Source organism: Oryzias latipes, chromosome 18 (genome assembly GCF_002234675.1).
Source record: "Oryzias latipes chromosome 18, ASM223467v1".
Lineage (NCBI taxonomy): Eukaryota > Metazoa > Chordata > Actinopteri > Beloniformes > Adrianichthyidae > Oryzias > Oryzias latipes.
In genome coordinates, this window is record NC_019876.2 from 21,663,553 (window position 1) to 21,685,191 (window position 21,639).

Below are 21,639 nucleotides of genomic sequence, written 5' to 3' on the forward strand. Positions count from 1 at the left end.
TCATTCTTCTTAGATCTTCATTTGTGTCCTCCCTGTGCTTTCATTTCTGTGGGAAACTGATCCAAATGGCTCTTTGAGAGCTACAGGTTGCCGATCCCTGGGCTAAACATACCTGATCTAGGTAATTAGCAGCAGGTAAGGCTGGATTTCTGGAAAACCAATGGGAGGCCACCCCTCAAAGCCTGGAGTATGTCAACCCTGGCTGAGATAGATAGTTTGATGGATGGAATGAAGGATGGAATGAAGGATGAATGGTTCGATGAAGAGAAGAATTTAAGGTGGAATGGTTGAATATGATATACTCTTTTGTACAAGTGTGCCTTAACCTGAGAAGCTGTAGTTTGATTTGGTTCTTTTCTGGGACTTCTCGGTGGTTCTGAAGAGTCTGTACCAGGGATCTGCAACCTGAGGCTCTGAAACCAAATGTGGTTATTTTACTCCTCCATTGTGGGCCAACAAGGTGCATCAAGAGAAACAAAACAGCTAGTTCAGTCAAACTTTATTCAACTAATAAAAATAAAACAGCTGAAGCATGTGAGGTTTACCATAACTCTGTGAGACTCCTGACCACGGTATCCACAGTGCTCTATTAAGCATTGCAGCTTGGTAGTTAACCAAAGTCGTACTAAAACATTTTGATAGATTTTGAACCGTGTACCACAGAAAATCAATTAGAGATCAGTAAGCACAGCCAGTGTTCAGATCAGACCTGCGATCTTCCAGGGGCGTGCACAGGATTTTAGAGGGACAGGGGCTCAAAGTTGGAAAAGGACAGCAACAACACTTTTTTTTGTCCTTTAAACCAGTGTTTTTCAACCGGTGTGCCGCGGCACACTAGTTCCTATGTTCAATAGGAACAATGTTGCATTGTGTTAAAGTGACAGCGTCTCAGTGTACAATGAGTCTTCCCTGTTAAACGTCTTGAAACCACAACAAACACACATCAAACAGTTTTAAAATCTTCTTGATGAAATCAGAGGTCAACAGTTTAGTTCTCCTTCAAGGTTTGTGTTTATTAACAGCCAAACATCCCAGAGTTTGGTCCAAGTCATCTTTCTAACTGAAACACTTTTCTAATAATGTTTGGATTATTTTATATATAAAATTTAAGGAGAAGTAATAACAACTTTTAAGAAACAGGATGAAGGTAAAGTGGCCAACAGACACAATAAAACTAAATTGAAACAATTTAATTATCTAAAAAGAAATAAAACATTTTTGTTAAAGTTTTCAAAGACCTCATCTTTGATTAAGACAAAAGAAAAACTAATAAAACTTCAACATTTTCACTTTTTGTGTAGCTACAGAAAACATTAATATAATTTCTGTTTTTTTGTGTAAAATTTATCAAACGTATTGTGATCCTATAATTGTTCAAAAATTACAGTTGCTTTTGCACCAACATTTAAAATAAATAAATGAATCACTACATAGAAAGATTATATTTGTTTTTTTGTGAGGTTACATCAAATTGCATGTTAATAAACTTGAGGAAGAAACAACTACAAGGGTAAAATTTTAAATAATTTAGTTGAAAATTATTACTGAAAATGAACTTACCTTTTATTACAACTTTTAGAAAAAACAGCTGCAACTTCCAGCTTTTTTTGCCACAATTATCACAAAAATGCACGTGAGATTGTGGAGGGACTGTACATCACTACAGACTTTAGAGTTTCTCCTTTTTTAATTTTTGGATGCTGGTGTGCCACAGGATTTTGGTCAAGGATAAAGTGTGCCTTGGCTCAAAAAAGGTTGAAAAACCCTGGTTTACACAATATGGAAATTAGGTAAAACTTTAACATAAAGTACTAATAGATAAATATTCAGTTATGTAACCTGAGTTTAATTGATATTTTTTTATGTAAACAAATAATTGTCAACCCCAGTTAATTCACCTTGTCACAGACTTGGAAGACATCAAAGCAATAAAACACAGGAGGCTTTTTATGTGCTGCAGGCAACACAAATCAAGTTTAATACATATATATTAATTTATATGTATAATATATGGCAGGCGCCATATATGGTAATATTTTAAAAACAGAGTTATCCATAGAATACTGAAATTATTATTTAATGTTATTATACTGTTGCTGTGAGAAAATTGGGGTTTAGTTTGCTGTTTTAGTTTTGTTTTTGGACTTGTTCTGTCCTCAATAGTCATTCCAAGTCCATGTTAATCATCCACAACTGTCTTCATTTCTGTTGTCTTCAGTGTATAGAACATTATCATGTCACCTGCTTAATTTGCTTTTTGTTTCTCCAGGGTTTTGTCCCGTTTAATATTTACGTTTCTCCCTTGAAGCCCAGTTTCCTGTATTTTGGGTCTTAAAACCTTCAGTTCTTCACAGCTGTACCTAATGTGACTCTTGTGCTGGCATTCACAGCTAAATTCTCTTTTGGATCTTATCCTCTAAACACAGACTTTTGTTGTGATTAGAAAGATTTTAATCTTTTAAAGGATTGTGAAACTGAAAAAAAAACTGAATCTAAAGAAGGTAGTTCTAATAAGAAAATATTACATTAAACAGATAACTGTAGTTTCAGACCTTTAGTGAGGAACCTACAAACTCGCACTAAATAGGGTTAATTTATTTTGAAATTTTATCATGTACTTAGTACCCAACTTCCTGTCCCTGAGCGATCTGCTCTGTGTTCAATTGATGTGCCGTGCTCAGACTTCTGCCTAAAGTAGAAACAAACTTGTTGAGTAATTTGGAGCGTTTTCCTGAAATTTGAACCATATTGTATCGTTGGATGGCGACTAGACCCGAACTCACAGGTTTAAGCTGCTTCACTGTCACGTCTCTTCAGTTCTCTGTGGGGCAGCAATTTCTCTTACTCTCTCTCTCTCTCTCTCTCCCTCTCTCTCCCTCTCTCTCATGGATCTGAGTGGAGCCACAAAGATAGATGTGGCTGATCAGAACCACTGGATTACAAGAAAGTGGGTACGATAGAATACCCATTGGATTTTGTAGCCATGTTTTTTTCTTGCATCTCTAATGTATTAATGTTAGTAAAAATAAAGAAATAAAATCAAAACTTAAAAAAAGAAGGCATTAGGGCACTTTTAAGTTACTAGACAAAAAGGGCAGGTGCTCTAGCACCGCTAGGGGCCTTTGTGTGCATGTGCCTGAGATCTTCTATTCATGAAAAAAGGCTCTTTTCTCTTTGTTTATGTTGTACAGCATATTCCAAATAGTTCTGCAAATTATATTTTTAGATTATTTTTCTAAAAACTCAATGCAAATGACATGTCACCATAATTTTCAAGTAACCATTAGAGTATACCGTAAATTCCGGACTACAAAGCGCACCCGACTACAAAGCACACCCGATTACTAGCCGCACCTACCCATTTTCTCGTGTTTAACTACTTTTACACATACACAAGCCGCGTCGGATTACAAGACGCACATATTAGGCAACATTGTCATCCTGACAAATCACATCCTGACTCCCAGAGTAAATGTGATTCATTAGCATACAGTGGCTGGAGGCAGCTTTACATCAGACTCATGTAATTGAGTTTATCTACATCTGTCAAACAGAATGCAACTCTATTCTGTTCACAAGTTCCTCAGTTATGGTTTTTTTTATTCTTTTTTTTTTCATTTTTTTTTTAACTTATTGACAATCTAGGTATCATACATAAAATTACAAACAGTAACCATATATCAACATTACATCCCTCAGTTATGATGAGGAAATTTACATCCGCGATCCCCCATTTCCCATGAGTCTTAGGGGCTAAAGGCGGGGCCAACGCCCGGCTCACCATTCTGTTGTACGTGTTTAAGAATGAGCAGCAGTGCATGGAGGGGTGAACGGGTACAGCTCTCCTTCCGCTTGTGTCGCGGCAGCGTTATGGGAGTAACAGGGCTGGTTAAAAAACACACCAATAAAATAAAGCAGCGGCGACTGAAAAGCGCACGCCTCAGCGCGATACGCGTGCCTCCTCGCGGCGCGTGGGTCAGAAGTTTCCTTCCACAACAAACACTGTTGCTCCGCGGACGCCTCGAGTAAGCCCTGGCTGCAGCCTGCAGAATGGCTCGACGCCTCTGCGCTCCGCACTCCCGCGCGCTCCTTGTCTCCCCTTCCTATCTACTCCGACAGCTCTGGCCAGGGCGGCTTCAAGGAGGAGCGCTTCGTCCCCATTGCGCCGGTGAACGGAGCAAATCGTGTCTGTGCAGAGCAATCGGACTTAATACTGTACGTTTTGTGTATGAGGGGCGGATGCGTTGTTACGTGTGGGAGCCTTCAGACTGCCATCGGCCCCGCAGCTCACACGACACGCAGTCTCCAGCTCACACGGAGGCTGTGAGCGTTTCAATGCAAAACTCTGCTCAGTCCTTAGAAACCGTTAAAACGACCACGTCAATTTGTGTTTCCAGTTGTGTACCGACAAAATAAAGGCTGATATTATTGCCACATATTTACGTGCAGCCAGCCCAGTCACTATGACTCAGAGGTAAATTCACTCCATGCGCTGTTCTCTCCGTCACGCAGCTGACCGGCTTTTCCAAACCCGTTGGTGATGGTGGATTTTTTCACGCTGCTTTTAACGATTGCTTTTAACTTGAAAGCTTCATCATATTGTAGCGGCGATCACGTGCACGTTGGGTCTAATGGCACCAAAGGATTCTGGGATGCGGCCGGGCATGCGTGTGCCGTTTTGTTGAACCATGACTGAAGTGTCTAAGACCTGAAGTCAAGTCCATGCTGTTTGGCTGCTTAGAGGTGTGTTGAAAAACAAATGACTTATGCTTGGTGTTAGATAGAGCAGTGTTTTTCAACCAGTGTGCCGCGGGAGATGGTCAAGTGTGCCGTGGGAAATTGCCCTCATTAGCTGATTTAACAACATTTTGCATCTCCAGGATTTCAGTTCTTTGTTCATCCCTACAGGCCCTGATAAAACACTAAGAACTTGGGAATATGAAAGATCGTAAAATACTTTTTTCTTTGTGTTTATTTGATTCTATAAAAGACATTTTATAAGGATGACAGTACCGCGATTTAGCCGCAGCTTCTGCTGTTAGGAAAATTTCCGCCCCTTTAACTGTCTCCACCAATCAGTCTTGGGATTTTAATCACATGTCATCGGTCTGACCAATCAGAAGTGGTTAAAGTCTTCACTTCCTTGTTCTGAATTCTGCTGGAAAAGTCTCTCAGTTCTAACAAAAATACCAGCTAAAACTCGTCATTAGCGGTGTAGCTTTCCACAGAATCCGGTGTCGGACCGTGGATCAAGTGAACAAAACAATGAAGCTCAGAGATGCTAGTCTCTCTGCGTTCGGCGGATTATTAAACTACATCTCCCATGATGCATTTGGTTAAAGCGTGTGTGAGCGTCTGGGCGCACGACTCTCTCCTCTTAACGTAGTGAAACCACAACGACCACAAATCAAACAGTTTTTAATTCTTTTAACTTAACTTTTATCACATCTTAAAAAAAACAGCTGCAGCTTCCAGCTTTTTCTGCCACAATTATCACAAAAATGCATGTGAGATCATGGAGGGACTGTGGATCAATACAGACGGAGTTTCTCCTTTTTTTTTTTTTTTGAATGCCGGTGTGCCGCGGGATTTTTGTCAAGGTTGAAGTGTGCCGTGGCTCAAAAAAGGTTGAAAAACACTGAGATAGAGAATTTAAACCATTCACTATGTCCGAAAATAAGTACATCGCGGCCGCCAATTAAAACCATAAATTAGCCGCGTCACTGAATAAGCCGCACGGCTGTAAGCGCAGGAAAAAAGTAGCGGCTTATAGTCCGGAAATTACGGTATATTAAATGTTATTAAACAAACCTCCTAAAGATAACAGTATTTCTTTTCCAAATAAAAAACTTCAAATGGACAGTTCCACATTCTTACCACAACAGAGTCCCACAATATTTTATAGATTCGAAGGAACTGAAAATGGCCATTTCTTGAATTTGTTGCATTAGGAGGTTATATTTACCCAATTCAAAGGCTATTCCTATCAAAAAAATATTTTAATAGGTCAAGTGACATTTGAACATAGAACCACTTATTTTGCAGCAAGAATACAATTAAGACAAGTCAATGTCTGAGGTCATTTTCACACTTTTAGGGACCCTAAAGGGGCTGACCAGCTCTCTCCCCATGATTCCAGCCGAAAGCATGACTCCGTCACCTGCTTGCTGACGTTGCAGCCTTGTTGGGACATGGTGGCCACTCACCAACCTCAAACTACTCCATCCATGTGGACCATCCAGGGTTGCATGGCACTCATCGGTGAACAAGACTGTTTGAAAATGAGTCTTCATGTTTTTCTAGGCCCACTGCAGCCGTTTCTGCAGCTGGAGAGTTGTTTAGGGATGGCCGAATAGAAGGTTCATTCTGCCTTTATCTGCAGGAATCAGTGTGTGCTCTGAATCAGCCACAAATCTCTTGATGGTAAAATGATCACGCTTATGTTTTTGTGAAATATCAAAGGTTTTCATGCATTGTCCAAGGCATTTCACTATTTCACGCTTTTCTGCAGCTGAGAGATCCTTTTTCTTTCCGATATTGCTTGAAAATCTTGGTCTGTTTAATAATGTGAAACATCCTTCTTTAGTAGACCATCTACTGAGTTCTGAACACACTACATCTCGCAGCAACCCCAGCGCACAGTTTCTGACTCTCATGTGCCATGACTCAGAGTTCACTGAAGCACTGCACTGAGCCTCACGCAGTGCCACTCTGCTTTCGTTACCGTGTGTTATATCCAGACCTGATCGTCTGATTTGCTGACCCTGTTTTGTCTCTGACTCCGTTTGCCTGCCGCCTCGCCTGGATCCTGATTACTCTTGTTTCTTCTCTGATGCTCCCATATTCGTTATTGACCCCTGCCTGCTTGACCCTGATTTAGCTTTGTGGACTCTTAGCTGTGCTAATAAAACCTGTTGAAATTGGTACCAGCCATCTGCCTGTTTTGTGACACTATTTGTGCCAAAAAAAAACAACAGTTCATTTATATTTATCATAATGTTAACAATATTTCCAAAGGGTGAAAAAAGACTTTGTGGCTTTTATTGGGTTGTAATCAGTAAGAAATCAACCTGAATGGGTCTTGAATGTTTCAGACCTCTGGACTGCAGTTGCCACAGCTGCAGAAAAATAACCTTCTTGAGCAACAAATGCAACTTAATTCCAGCACCATGACTTCAGCCATTACAATCACTAACAGACATTTCACTGTTGGGCTTTTCCTCTTCAGTGTGACTCATGATTCTCTGGCATGAAAGCTAATGTCTGCAGTTTAACATCTTTATTTATTATCTATAATTGATTGAACTGAGCCGAAGATCCAAGAGCTCAGAGTTTAGCATCCTTTTGGGTTTTTTTCTCCTTGAATTTACAAGAGTTGTTTCACACAGATTTGGGAGTAAATAAAGACTCATGAAGCTTTGTGTTTGTGCAAATTTGTCAGAACTTTGTTTTCCTGCTTTAAATTGTTCTTAAATACCCACGTGACCTTTTATTATTGCAAATTAAAGTTTTTAATGTGGCAGATAAATATTTGTGGTTTGAAACACCTCATGTGTCTGCTAGTGGATCTGTTTCTCCTGTGGTAAACCTCCACACAGAGGTCAAAAAAGGCAGTTTTCTTCCTCCTCTCTATGGCTTTTTCCTCAGACAAAGTGAAATCACTTTCTGTTTCTGGATGAAAAAGGAACCTCGCAGCCTGACAGAGGCACACAGCTTTGCTCAGGGTCAAAGTGAAGCAGCTTTACTTAGAAAAAAGAAAAATGCTTCAGCTCATAGATAATAAAAAAAACCTTAAACTTAGTTTTAGGTTATACTGGGGAAAAAAACATGACCCAAAGGAAGGAATTAGTATAAAACAAAACGGACTCTTTAACTGAAATTCAGCTTGTATTTGTTCCTAAAACAGGGACTTTGATGTTTTGCATTCTTCCCCTGAAAAGAGTGTGGAAGGTTGATCTTAATCTGTCTGAGATCAGACTCTTCTGATCATCAGATGTCTCCTTCATGCCACAAAAAGTTTTACAGCTTTGCTCGCAGGTACATGAACTCATCACCTATTTTCATTGCGTCTGCTGTCACATTTCTTTCACTCAGCACCTGTTTATGGCCATTGGCTGCACACCACGTCTCATTATGTCTCGCTTGGTTCCTATGTTCACATACAGCATTATTTTGTTGTCTGATAGGTCTGCACAGAAAGCTGACAACAAAGGCAGCTGGAAGCAATAACTCGTTTAAATTGTTCTCTCATTTACAGTCACAGGAAGTCTGAGATTTTCTTTCCAGTTGTTCAGAGAAAATGACTTCAAGGAGACACTTGTTAAGAGGAGATTCCAAAACTTTTATGTGAAACCTGATCTCATTTTAGCTCCTCTGCACAACAATGAAAAAGACACAACATAAACCAGCTGTGCACTTAAATAGACCTTTTATAACATCCATGTGCCTCTAAACCTGATCTGGATCTGTTAGATCAGCGGTCCCCAACCTTTATTGCGCCACGGACCGGTTTGATGTCTGGCAAAATTCTCACGGGCCGGAATGTTATATGTGGCGTACGCACATTGCAGCAACGCTGCAATAAATGCAGAGACACGTCATAATACATACTCTGGACTTTTATTTTGACACGTTAAACATTGTCCATAGCACAGGTGTAATCGTCCTCTACCTTCCCGAACTCATGGTGCTAAAAAGAAGTAAACACAACAGGAAGAAATAACTAAAGGTGAAACAACATAACTGCCAGATGAAAGGACCCGTAGGCAAAAAGAAACACCCGTGCTCAACCCTATTTTGACCAAAGCAGGCAAAGGGGATTGATTCCCATGATTCCCTGTGATGCCAGCTCCGACAGTAACTCCTGCAGCCTGCGGAACTCCGACAGCAAACCAAATGTGCACGTGACCGACACTACAATACAACAAAATAATATGACTTACATGAAAACTGTGGTATTTTCTAAACATAACAATAAACACGAATTATGACATGAGCAATGTCCTCTCTGCCCGCAACACTCCCTGGTCGCTATTATTATAACATTAAAAATACCTTCAAAATAAGTGCATGGAAAATCCGATTCACTAAAATGCTGAATGGTTCGAAGGAATCTCCCGTTGGGATAAATCTGTATTTTAAGTAGGACTCCTGATACTGTCTATTAAATGTAGCTTTCTTTTTTTGGAAGTCGAAGGTTCCTCTTCTGTCTCCTGGCTGGGCCTTTTCCACTTGGCAAAGAAACTTTCCAAAGACGTTTGCTTTTTATTCATTTTGCTAGTTCCTGGGTTTTATTTTAGTGGTATCCTATCACGTGACCGAGACGAGCGAATTGGCCTGCGTCAAGAGTGACATAGACGGATGTAACAGAAAATCTGACAATTTTTCAAAATAAAACATCTTTCAGATTCCCAAAAAAAAATAAAACGGAAGTCATGTAAGTTATTTTATTTTTTTCTGTGCGGCCACCAAATGACCCACGGACCGGTACCGGTCCGCGGCCTGGGGGTTGGGGACCACTGTGTTAGATGATAGAGGAATTAAATAGTAAATAGGTGAATGGATGATATGGATGGATGAAATGATAGTTAAATAAATAGATAAAATGATGGATGGATAGTTGAATAAAGTGAGGGAGAGATGAATGGATTGATTATTGGATCGATGAATGGATGAAGTAGAGGGAAGAAATGATGGATGGGTTATATGAATGAAAATTATGACATGTGGGTGGGTAGGTGGATGGATGGATAGATATATTATTGATATGATGGCAGTGGATGAACTGATGGACAAAGGGATGATATGATTAATGATAGATTGGTAGTTAAATGCAAAACATAGACAGAAAGGCATTGTTTATGCCAAGAGTTTGTATGTCATTGACATTTTCGCCAATTGATGCAGGATGAGAAAGATAAAATGATAGATAAAAGATTGAATGGATGGACAAACCATATGTTGAATGGTTGAACGGGCCTTGAGGGGATTGATGAAAAGGACGGATGGATAAATGCATGGATCAATGACTATATGTTCAAATGGATGAAATATTGGATTGACATAAATAAGAAATGGATGGGCGAATAGATAGATGGAGGGATGAAAAATGCTGGATGGGTAATTGAAATGAATTGGTGAATGATATAGGTGGATTGAACAATGGATGGATTATATGGACAGATGATATGCAGAAATAAAATATGCAGATGGATGAAATGATGAATGGAATAATTCAATGATTGGATGGGGGGTGAAATAATGGAGAGATGGACAGATAAATGAATGAAATCATGGGTAGATAGTTTAAGGGATGGCTGGATAGATAGATGAGTGAAAGCTTGATAGGTGATCAAACTTTCATGTCTATGGTTTATGGTTCACTGCAGCACACAGCTATGAAGTCCAAACACACAGTCTGTGGTTTTTCTGCCTCAGCTGGTTTCATTTTAGACTCAACTGATCCAGCTGATGGTCTTGTCTTCACACTCAGGTCTGCCAGCTACCTTGTCTATTCTGCAGATTGTTGATCGTAGAAATCTGAGTGTGTTCAATCAGAGGACACGCCTGTATGTCTCCAGCAACAACTCCTGGTAGGAGCAGATGCTCAGACATGCCTGCCATCTTTACCTAGGAGGGAAGGAGTCACAGTATTCTCTCATGCCTCTCATCCATCTAGAGGCAGCTTTCCTTCCACAACTACAGTACAGACCATAATTTGGACACGCCTTCTCATTCAAATGAATGTGTTTGAATGGGTCCTGAATTTCTCCTTTGGGAGATTACTAAAGTTTATATCTATCTATGTACACACAAACCTTCACCTACCAGGCAGAATACCTGTTAAAGGTGCTTTGTCCGGTGTGGCCTGAACTGAGTTCTGTCAGGTCCCAGGCTAAACTGAATTCTTCTGGGTTCTGGCCTGAACTGGGTTCTGTATGTTTCCAGCGTGAACTGACCCTTGTGTCGTCCCTGCCTGAACCATTGACTATATAATATATACAGTGGTGGACAAAATTGTTGTCCAACACTTTCTCTTAGCCATTCTTGGGTGTTTTGGCTGTGTGTTTTGGATCGTTGTCCTGTTGGAAGACCCATGACCTGCGACTGAGACCAAGCTTTCTGACACTAGGCAGCACATTTCTATCCAGAATGCCTTGATAATCTTGAGATTTCATTCTACCTTGCACAACTTCAAGACACCCTGTGCCAGATGCAGCAAAGCAGCCCCAAAGCAGAACTGAGCCTCCTCCATGTTTCACAGTAGGGACAGTGTTCTTTTGGTTGTATGCTTCATTTTTGAGTCTACGAACATAGACCTGGGGCCTCATTTATAAAACTTTGCGTAGGATTTGCGTCAGAAGTGGCGTACGGATGAAACATAGGACGTGCGTACGCACAGAAGTATTCGGATTTATAAAACCGTGCGCACGCACATCCTACGCATCTTTCCCTTAATAAATCACAATCAATTCTAAATGCAGCGCAGCTTTTGCGCCCTCATGACACGCCCATAGTTGCCCATAAATAGTCCGTGAAACGCCCACAAATTAATATTCATGGCTTGCGAAACCATGGCAAACACCGAGAGGAAATGAAAAAAACGTAACTTCACTCAATGTGAAGTAGAAGTTATCGTTGGCGAGGTGGAAAAGAGGAGAAAAGTGTTGTTTGGAGGGCAACAGTGTGGGCATCACTAATGCCAAAAAGGCACGTGAGTGACAAAAGGTGGCAGACGCAGTAAATGCTGTAGCCTGACAACCTCGGACCGTGGCCGAAATAAAAAAGAAATGGTCGGACATCAAAGTCGAGGCATAAAAAACGTCTAGCGCTCCGATGCACCGGGTGACACGTGTGGTTCCTCTGAGTGCTCCTCTGTAACGCCAGTCCAACTGGACGGCTGGAGGAAGTCGGAACTGGCTCATAACCCACTCGCAAGTCTTCTTGTTGTCTAAAGATGCGTTCTCTCCGAATTCTTCCATTTGCCAAATCTTCTAAGAACGCAAGATCAGCTGAATGGGCCATTGTGCCTCATTACGCATTGTTATGGGGCATTTTATTTCCCTCCATTTAACTGCATCTGACAAGCTACAGATGTCGGTAATAATCGACGTGGAAATTGGAAATTGATCAGCGTAAATGTAATTTCTTGTTGTTTACTGAATGGTTGAGACATACGCCATACATGGTTTTATCAAAAATAAAACAAACTAAAGGCATATATATGAATACCATAATTCCATAGCTTATGAAGAAATGTTTTAATATGAAAACAACTTTCCCCAGTGGTCCGTCCGCACGCCCGCACGTATATCTGCTCCGCCAGACAGACACACTGACGAGAATATCAGTTTTGTACATTATTTCATTCTGTTAACTATATTATTTATGAGGATGAATTGCACAACATGCCAATATTGCCCAAAGGACATTTTCCCAGAAGCTTTGTGGCTTGTCAACATGCATTTTTGCAAATTCCAGTCTGGCTTTTTTATGATTTCCTTTCAACAGTGGTGTCCTCCTTGGTCGTCTCCCACGAAGTCCACTCTGGCTCATACAAAGACAAATGGTGCAATCTGATACTGACACTGACACCTTTAATGTCTTTGTAGGTTGTTCTTGGTTCTTTGGATACAGTTCCAACTATCCGTCTCCTCAATTTGTCATCAATTTTCCCCTTACGGCCACGTCCAGGGAGGTTGGCTACTGTTCCATGGGTCTTAAACTTCTGAATAATATGTGCCACTGTCGTCACAGGAACGTCAAGCTGCTTAGAGATGGTTTTATAGCCTGTACCTTTACGATGTTTGTCTATAATTTTGTTTCTAATGTCCTGGGACAATTCTCTCCTTGGCTTTCTGTTGTCCATGTTCAGTGTGGTACACACCTTTTCACCAAACAGCAACGTGACTATTTGTCTCCCTTTAAATAGGCAGACTGACTGATTATGGGTTTGAAAACAGCTGTGAGGTCAATTAAAGGACATACCTGAGTTCATCATGACCCCCTGGACAATTAGTTCTTAGTCTTTTATGGAGGTACCATCATTTTTGTCCAGCCCTATTTCATTAGTTTTTTTTTTTAAATAATTCTGTTAATCAACAACTCAAAAGTAATGGCTGATCTTGATCATTTAATTTTTAATACATTTTAATTTATTGTTACTTTTGAACGTTTCAAGTCATTTCAGTGAGCATTGTGGACTTTCTTTCTTTAACTGAGGGGTACCAACAATTTTGTCCACCACAAAATTGGATGAATCGCGTGTGACATCACCCAAATAAAATCCCTTGCTTCCGGTGTCAACCAAATAAAGTCAATTCAGTCGCCATTTTTCTGTGATATATCCTTCGCCATGTTGGAACCAGATGTCTTCAGTAAGCCATGATTGGCCCATCTACATTTCTTTGCCAACCACTTTCGCTACAGCAAAAATATAATGAAAAAGCTTGCTAGCAAAAATGCTAGCAAGAATGGTTATTCTGACAGACATAATCATAGAGTAATAGTAGTTTATTTCTCAATAGAAGTCTATGCGATTATGGCTTTTTGGTACTTCCTATTTGGAACGCAAGGGGGGAGGGGTTGCTCAGTCCAGTTCTAATTTCACTATCAATGGGGTTGGTTACCGATGGGGTTGTTTCTCGGTCGGATCTGGGGGTTTATTGGGTCGTGGCTCTTGGCTGATGTAGTATGTTTTGTTTGTACTTCTGCTTGGGTTCCTGAAATGCCTCTCAACACCCCCCCCCCCCAGTCTAAACAATCACAGTTATCAGACATCAGTCTCAGGAACCTAGCGTGAAGTCTTGCTGAAGTCTTCAGCGTCTGCAGTGGAACATCTACTCAACAATTTCATCTATCCAATATACTGAGGTGTTGTTAGGTGTTCCTGAGGTGGGGCTTAACTACTGACTGTATATGAAAACTGGACTGAGTGACCCCTCCTCCATAGAGTTCCAAATAGGGAGCCAAAATCCCATTGGGCTTCTTTCATTTAGTTAGAATAACTACTCTTGCTCTGCTACCTTTTTTCGCATGTTCTTGCAAATCCTATTTTTTTAATAATATTTTTAGTGAAAGTTATTCAATTGCCTCAAGAAAGACAGTTATAGTTGTATGTTGAAGGTTTGAAATGTTTGATTGACAAATTCTCCTGAAGGGGTGTGGACTTCCAAAAATCTCCCTTCTGATTAGTGAGAGTCGTTGCCATGGAAGTAATTCAGACCAATCTCTACTTAATGACATTATTTGGCTCCAATGTGACGGCGTCCGTATCGTGAAAAAATGATGAGTGAATCGACTCTATTTGGTTGGAGTGAGTAAAACATTTTTGATGATGTGACGTCACGCTCACTCAATCCAGTTGTCTGACAGTCAGTGGGCTTAACAAGCACAAGGGCGGGACCTAAAATTAACGCAAGCCATGGAAGCCTGAACTGGTTGCTTCCGCGAAGTGCGTTAATTTCTAATAATGCAGACTTTGAAGGCCATTAAGCTGCTTATACCATGGTCACTTACAGAAGAAATACATCTTCAATCAGTTTTTGGTACTATATTCTTGTTATTATACTGTTTAGATCGCTTTTTTCAGAAAAAACTGAAAACTTGTTGCACGGTCACGGTAACATGACAACAAAATGTGAGGAATAAAAAAGTAGCAAATCACAAAGAAAAAGAAGTACAATCAGTAGTAAAAAAAACTGAAGGAAGACAATGAAGGAAAAACAGCAGATCTGGATTTTAGAGTGCGCCTGTAAAATTCTTCAGCTGGTCATTTTCGGTTAAAGGCCTCTTGAGAGGGGTTGCTGAAGTGCAGATCATTAACGTGTACATGATCATGATGTACTGTAATGAAAAGCTAAACCTGCAAAGTGTGGTCTTTAGAGATGGCAGGTTGAGTGGGCGGGGCTGCCTCATGCCCCTCCCCTCACCATAGTTCTACAGATAGTCTATGTGCATGTTTTGTCTACTAGGGGGGGGGGGGGGGGTCCTGGCCAACTCTCAGGCTGAGCTGAACTCTGTTTCTGTATGCAGGTGTGCAAGATGTCCTGAAGGTTCATCCTGACATTAAAACCAGATTTGATGAAAGAATCCAGCATAGCAGCTGATAATGTGCTTTTGCTTCATACACTCCTTTTAGTAAACCCCTCTCCTGTGTCATTTATTGCTCTGCCCCCCTGCTTGAGTCTCTCCTCAAGCTGCAAACTTTCAGGTATTCACCTGGCATGTTGCCGCTCTCTTCTCTAATTTCTTGTTGCCTGTAGCAACGGCATTTGTGCCAGGCGGTGATGTATGTGAAGGCGTGTCGGGGCACATGCTGCACCTACCTGAGCAGAGCCGGGGTTGGGGAGGGGCAGCATAAGGGAGGGGCAGAGCTGGGTTGGGCTGAGCAGGACAGGTTAAAAAGGTTTATTTGAAACTGAACTGCAGATCATCTTGCAGGAACCAGGTGGGAGGAGTCTGCAGGTAAAAACCAGGCACAGGTGAAACAGATTACAATGGTTACCTGGAGAAGCTCAGGAAACAGGGAGGGGTCGAAAAAGAACTGCAACAGATTGTGGTCAGGGGGGTGCTGCAACATCCAGAGCAGATTTTCTAGAGATTTTTGGACACCAACCATTGTGGTTATTTTTTATTGATGCAGAGGTTCTTGTGTTAAGTTAGAAAATTATATTCATAACGACTTAATAATTTGCCTTAGACTTTTCCCAGGTTCAGTTCTAATAGTTGATACAGGTCTGAGCTAAACCCAGGTATCTGGAGGATCTACCCCCTCCATGCTTCACAGTGGGTAGTTTCCCCAGCAGAAGCTAAAAGTTCAGACGGCATTTAAGTTAGGATAGGAGTCTGCAGCCTGGGGCTCCGGACCCACATGTGGCTCTAACCCATCCTTTGCGGTGCTCTAGTTATAGAAAATAAAATGTTTTTAGTTTCAAAAAGTAACTTTAAAGAAGAATGTAAGTAACAGAAAAGTTAAGTAAACCAACTCAAACAGTTGAAGGAGAGGACATATCACTCCATGAGGTTCCTGACTGTGGAAGCTATAATTCTCCAAGAATCCATCAGTCCTTCATCGTTTACCAAAGTTGCACTAAAACACTTTTAACCCATTTTTCGGACAGATTTTTGAGCTCCAATTATCACAGAAAATCCATTTGAAGTCAGTTAACTCAACCAAAAGTTATTATTAAATTGCACTGGATTAAAAGGCGGGTTTTCTATTGTTGAAAACAATTGAACAAATTCAGGGATTTTAAGTACACCATATGGTTCAAAAAGTTTGTTTGTTAGATTTATGAATTTTTGGCAGAGATGCCCCACAACTGGTTAACTTACCTGGGTTTTTTTTTTCTACAGAAATTACACTATCTAATTATTTTAACTCGGGGGCCACATTGAGTTCTAAAATTTGATAGAAGGGCCGGACCACGAGCAGATGCGTGGAGTGAGAACTATATAACTTTATTATATATGAATAAAGTTTCATTCATTCATGATCCTTTTGATAAAATAACATTATTTATTAAATAAAATAATGACCAAGTAACACTATGATTTTCAAAGACAAAATTCAGGAAAAGTATACTGATACATTTAAAAAGAAAATAATAATGATAAATAATTAGTCTAGCCTCTCCCGTCATAATCCTAATAGAGACTTTGGGGGCTGCAGCTCCTCACTCGTCTAACAGTTTGTGCTAAAACTGAGCAGCTGCGTCCTGCGGGTCTGTTTCTCATCCAGTAATTATAAAAGAGCACATTTCTCTGTCTTCTGCTGCAGCTACGCATATTTCTGCTTTACCTTTTCACCAGCACAAAGTTCCCTCGTTTGTTGCAGGAGTTACGTTCTAAAAATAACCGTGATCGGTGAAATCCACAGAGAATTATTATTTACAGACTTTTTTTATGGCATCAAAACTCCTCACTGCCCACTTTTACACTTTTCTCAGACAGACATGAACATTTTCACACTTTTCTCTGTTGTTTAAATTCTCAAACCTTCATAGAAATTAGGTCCAGGATCTTGAAATGAAAACAAAGATCTGATCATGATCACAGATTTCTGATCTGAAGAACTCCACATAACGCGTTCCTCTGTAAAGGAGACACGGCACGGACTGAGGAGATTGATTGACAGGGTCTCCAGCCAATCAAGACACAGTACTGGGTGCGCTGTTTAATAAAGGCAGTATGATCGCTCAGAAAGAATTATCTAAACCGGGAAAGATGAACTGCGACATAGACTGTCTTCTGTTCTGTTTGATAGAGATTTTGAGAGGGTTTCAGGTTGGAGCACAGACTGGAGAAGGACGGAATAAAATGTTATGTCTTGATCGTGTGGCCAGATTAAAAAACAAACAAAACATGGGTCTCTGATATTGTTCAGTGGGCCGGACCAAACATGGAGGCGGGCCGGATCCAGCCTGCGGGCCGCACTTTGCCCACCCCTGATCTAATACTACATTTTCTGCATTGAAATAATTTTATGGTACAGGATGTAATTTGTTTTGAAAGGAAGTCGTGTGAACCTCTGTCAAATGTTATGAACTATTTAATATTTTTGAAAAAGGGCTATTTTCTCTTTACTTTTCTGTTGTATTCATGCCAAAAACAATTTTATATGTATCATAATGTAAATAATAACATAAAAACAAATCAGCGTTTTATTTTTCTAAAGGGTGAAATAAGAATTTGTAGCTTCAACTGGGTCTTGGTTGAAGAGAAATTGACCCAAATGGCTCTTTTAGTGTTGAAGGTTGCAGACCCCTAAGTTAGGAGATAATGGCCTACAGGTTAGCTGAATGTATTTCATTGTGACCTGAAAGAATCAGCTGTGTCTGAGGCTGCTGAGGGACATCAGATGGAAATGCAGCAGCTGCAGGTCGGGGCGTTGGAGTTCAGTCTGCTTTGAGCTGAAGCAAACCAGAGACTTAATTTGGAGATCCGGGGCTTGTAAAAACACCTCCATACACACATGCACGCACACAAGCCTTTGGCCCGTCACACGTATGTGTGTGTTGGTATCTCCTTTGTGCTTCAAAAAAAAAAAAAACCCATCTTGACATCTGATGCATCACCTCTGTCTGCAGGAGATGCTTTGCTTCAGCTTCTTTGCCTCAGAGTAACAAAAGCGGCTGCAGGCGTGTTCCGTGCACTGCTCTTTGTGCACATTCCTCCTTGCATGCTTCTGTGGATGATCAGAACGATCATCCATGCACTTTTATCTGTGCATGGATGCACATGCACCTTCCTGTGTGTATGTTTATGTGACAGCAGATAAACTGCATTGATGTGTGAACAGCAGCTTCATGCACACAGACAGCCTGCTCGGCCATCAGAGGCATAAGCATACACGCATATGTTGGGGATGTGGGGGCTCCGTCAGGTTCCTCCCATGCAATGTAACAATATCAGACTGTGTTAAAGCCTAATGACTGACGATCTTCAGGAAGTTCATGCTAATGTTTCTTTTGCACCCACAGAGGTGCTCTCTGAATGGAACACCTTTATCAGACATACACCTGTTCAAAGGGCCTGTATGATTCTTTTCTTAAGAATTTCAGAGTAAACTATATCCATATATGACATAATATATAACCTTTGGCACACTACAGAATGATCTTTAATGAAATATGAGTTATTTTCACTGCTCATTTTCCTACCCAGAGGTAAGATGACTAGATCTCTGACGCATCGGCTCTTGCTCCGTGTGGGTGCTAACAATTTCATGACGTCAACCTAGAGCCTGCCTCAGCAGTTTGCGTTTTGCCCACCAGAACAAACAACATCCAAACTTTTGCAATGATAGATGTTTATATTTCCTATATAAAATGAAAGCGATTTAGTCAATCATCACTAGCTCCACGGAGAAAGTGTGTGTGTTAGCCTGGGGGCGGCGCTGGCAGCGCACTCTTCCTGGAAGGGACTGTTCTCACATGTCTGCATCAGAATGTGAGAACCCGCTGGTTTTTGGGGTTTGGGATGGGAGGCGCAGGTCTTTAGAGGAATACTCCGAAATTTGTGAATGGATCAAATTTCTGGCTTTGGGGTTGTTTATAATGAGGAATGAACATTATAAAACTCTTAAAAACTAAAAAAAAAAGTTGGTTTTGCATAGTCTAGGCATTTCCAGCATATAAGTCTCACTGAAATATAAGTTGCAGGAGCAAAAACGTGCATAATAAGGAATAAAAAACTACAGTATGCATAAGTCGCTCCAGCGTGTAAGTTGCACTTTTGGGTGAAAAGTGTGATGCTTGAGAATAAATTAACCAAGGCTGGCGTAATGCTGTCTTCACACCAAATGTAATTTACACGTTAATTTTTTTGATTCTTGTCAAATTGAATGCTTAATGCTTGTCTACAAACCTGTTTCCATCGCATGTGGAAGAAGCTACCATCAAGTTTTTAGTCTCCGTCTCTGGATCCGCCATTTGATCCAGTTTGATGACTTGCTGTACCATATTAATCCCAGGGAGGAAAGAATTAAAACAAGAGTAATAATGTCTCAGTGCAAATAAGAAAAATATCATAAAGTTCATACTGATCCACAAACCTACAGTGCCCTCTAGCGGCTGTTAAGGAGAAAATAAAAAACATGCGAGCCTATTTATGTTTTTAAAAAGTCATATAAGTCTCTCCTGAGTATAAGTCGCAGCCCTGTCCAAACTATGCATGAAAAAAACAGAAAAAAACATGTCTTCTCAGGGCTCCAGACTCACTTTTTTCACTAGGAGCACAGTGGCCCCCAACTGAAAATTTTAGGGGCACAACCAGAAAATTTAGGGGCGCATACCGTAAATCAACATGCTAACCAAATCTACTTATTTCCACTGTATTACTAATGAATGCTTTAATAATAGATGCAGAAATTACAATGCGCTGTTTTAAATTCAGTGTCACATTTTAATCTGCACTTTTGAAGATGCAACAAGGTAAACTAACAGCACCATCGCTGTCATAACAGTACAAATAGTAAACAAAATACCATACATTCAGAATTTAAAAAGTGCTTAGTAACAAAGTGATTAGTAACCTTTTGGTCATTTCACAGTTACAAACAATGCTTAAATGTATGTAAACATTAGGGGCACTGGCCAATAACATTCACTAGGAACATGTAGGTCTAAACAACCTGACCCTTTACTCACTCCCCCTTAGAGCAGATCCTCCTATCGGCAAACTTTGTGTTCCCCGCAGTTCTGGGGTAGCTGCTGCAGTATTCGCAATTCATATAGTTCGACTGCTTATAGTACCTCAGCCAGCTAAATTCTTTCAGCCAGTCTTCTCAAAAATGGTGAGTGCGGCTTTTTTCGCCACACCAACCTCTGACTCTGCATCATCATCCAATGGTGAGACTGTAGACTCTGGCACTGGTATACTAGCCGCAGGTCGGAAGAACGAATGAATAGTTCGCTTGCTCATAGCTCAGACGCACACAAATATCAGGTTGTGATGATATTTGTCTCCTTTTCCTTCCCACAGATGTTTACGTGCCCTCGATTATCTCGAGGCCCTTCCCCCTCCACGCATTTTAGCCACTCACAGTGGCCATTCCCTATTCTTCTCACACGCATTGGCCGCCTCACAGACAGGCATCACTCAATGAAACGCGAGTGTGTGCTCGTGTCTCATGAGTATGTGTGCGAGTGTGTGTGTGTTTGCGTGCTTGTGCGCTCGCGTCTCATTGATTATTTCATTGCTCATTTCATTGATCATTGACGTACATGTGTGACTGGATGTAAAATTCAGTCGCACACTCTCAAATTTTGGTCGCAAAATGCGACCATTTGGTCGCAGTCTGGAGCCCTGACTTTTACTCTGATCGATCTCTAATCAGAAGATCACCCTGCACTCCCATGTGTTTTGGTGTCCTTGAGCAAGACACTTGTTCCTGGTGGTAATAGGTTGGCACCAGTGTTTAGCAGCGGAGCTGTGTTCAGTGTATGCATGGGTTAAAAGGACTGTGACTCTTTGGGCGTTCTAAGAAGGCAGCACAGCCCTATAAGTAAACACCATTGACCAAAAAAGATGGTACTGCTGATCTGACTCGGTAACACTCAATTCAGAAAGAATTTAGTCCAAAAACAGGTTTGCGTGTTTCAGTCTTCTTCTTTCTGTGACTGAATCACCCTGAGATCATTTCATTTTTACATCGTCCTCTGAAACTATCAGCACCAACAGGGGCCGGCAGTGGCTGTGCAGACACTCACGCTCGCCCATCATGCACACTCATCTGTCTTTTTCACCGCCTGGCTGCCTGGCATGCGTGCGCTCCGTGCCCATCTGGCATTCACTGTGTCAACAGAGCATGGGAAAGTTAATCAGCAGCAGCAGCCCCCTTCCTACATAGCCAGACTCCCTTCCCATCATTCCTATCACTCACCCCCCACACCAAATAAAAGTTTGGTGAGGTGTTTGGTAGGAAAAGCTGAGTGGGTTGCAGCTCTCTGACCTCCACTGTTCAGACAAACCGGCAATAGAATGGGGTTCTGCGGTCTGGAACACTGTCTTGCAGAGTGCTGTCAGTGATGCTACTGCGCCCTCTTCTGGCAGGCCGAGGTGGTGATTATTAGGAAGCCGTTTTATTGCTGTTGCTGAAGGTTTCTCTGGATTGAATCACAATGAGTCTTCTTCTGT

The 21,639-nt window shown here is 41.0% G+C and overlaps 1 protein-coding gene across 2 annotated transcripts in view; it reads left to right on the plus strand.

Moving 5' to 3' along the window:
• The window catches only part of col4a5 (collagen type IV alpha 5 chain), a 62,530-nt gene that overhangs the window by 4,655 nt on the left and 36,236 nt on the right, over positions 1-21,639 (plus strand). The window lies entirely within an intron of this gene.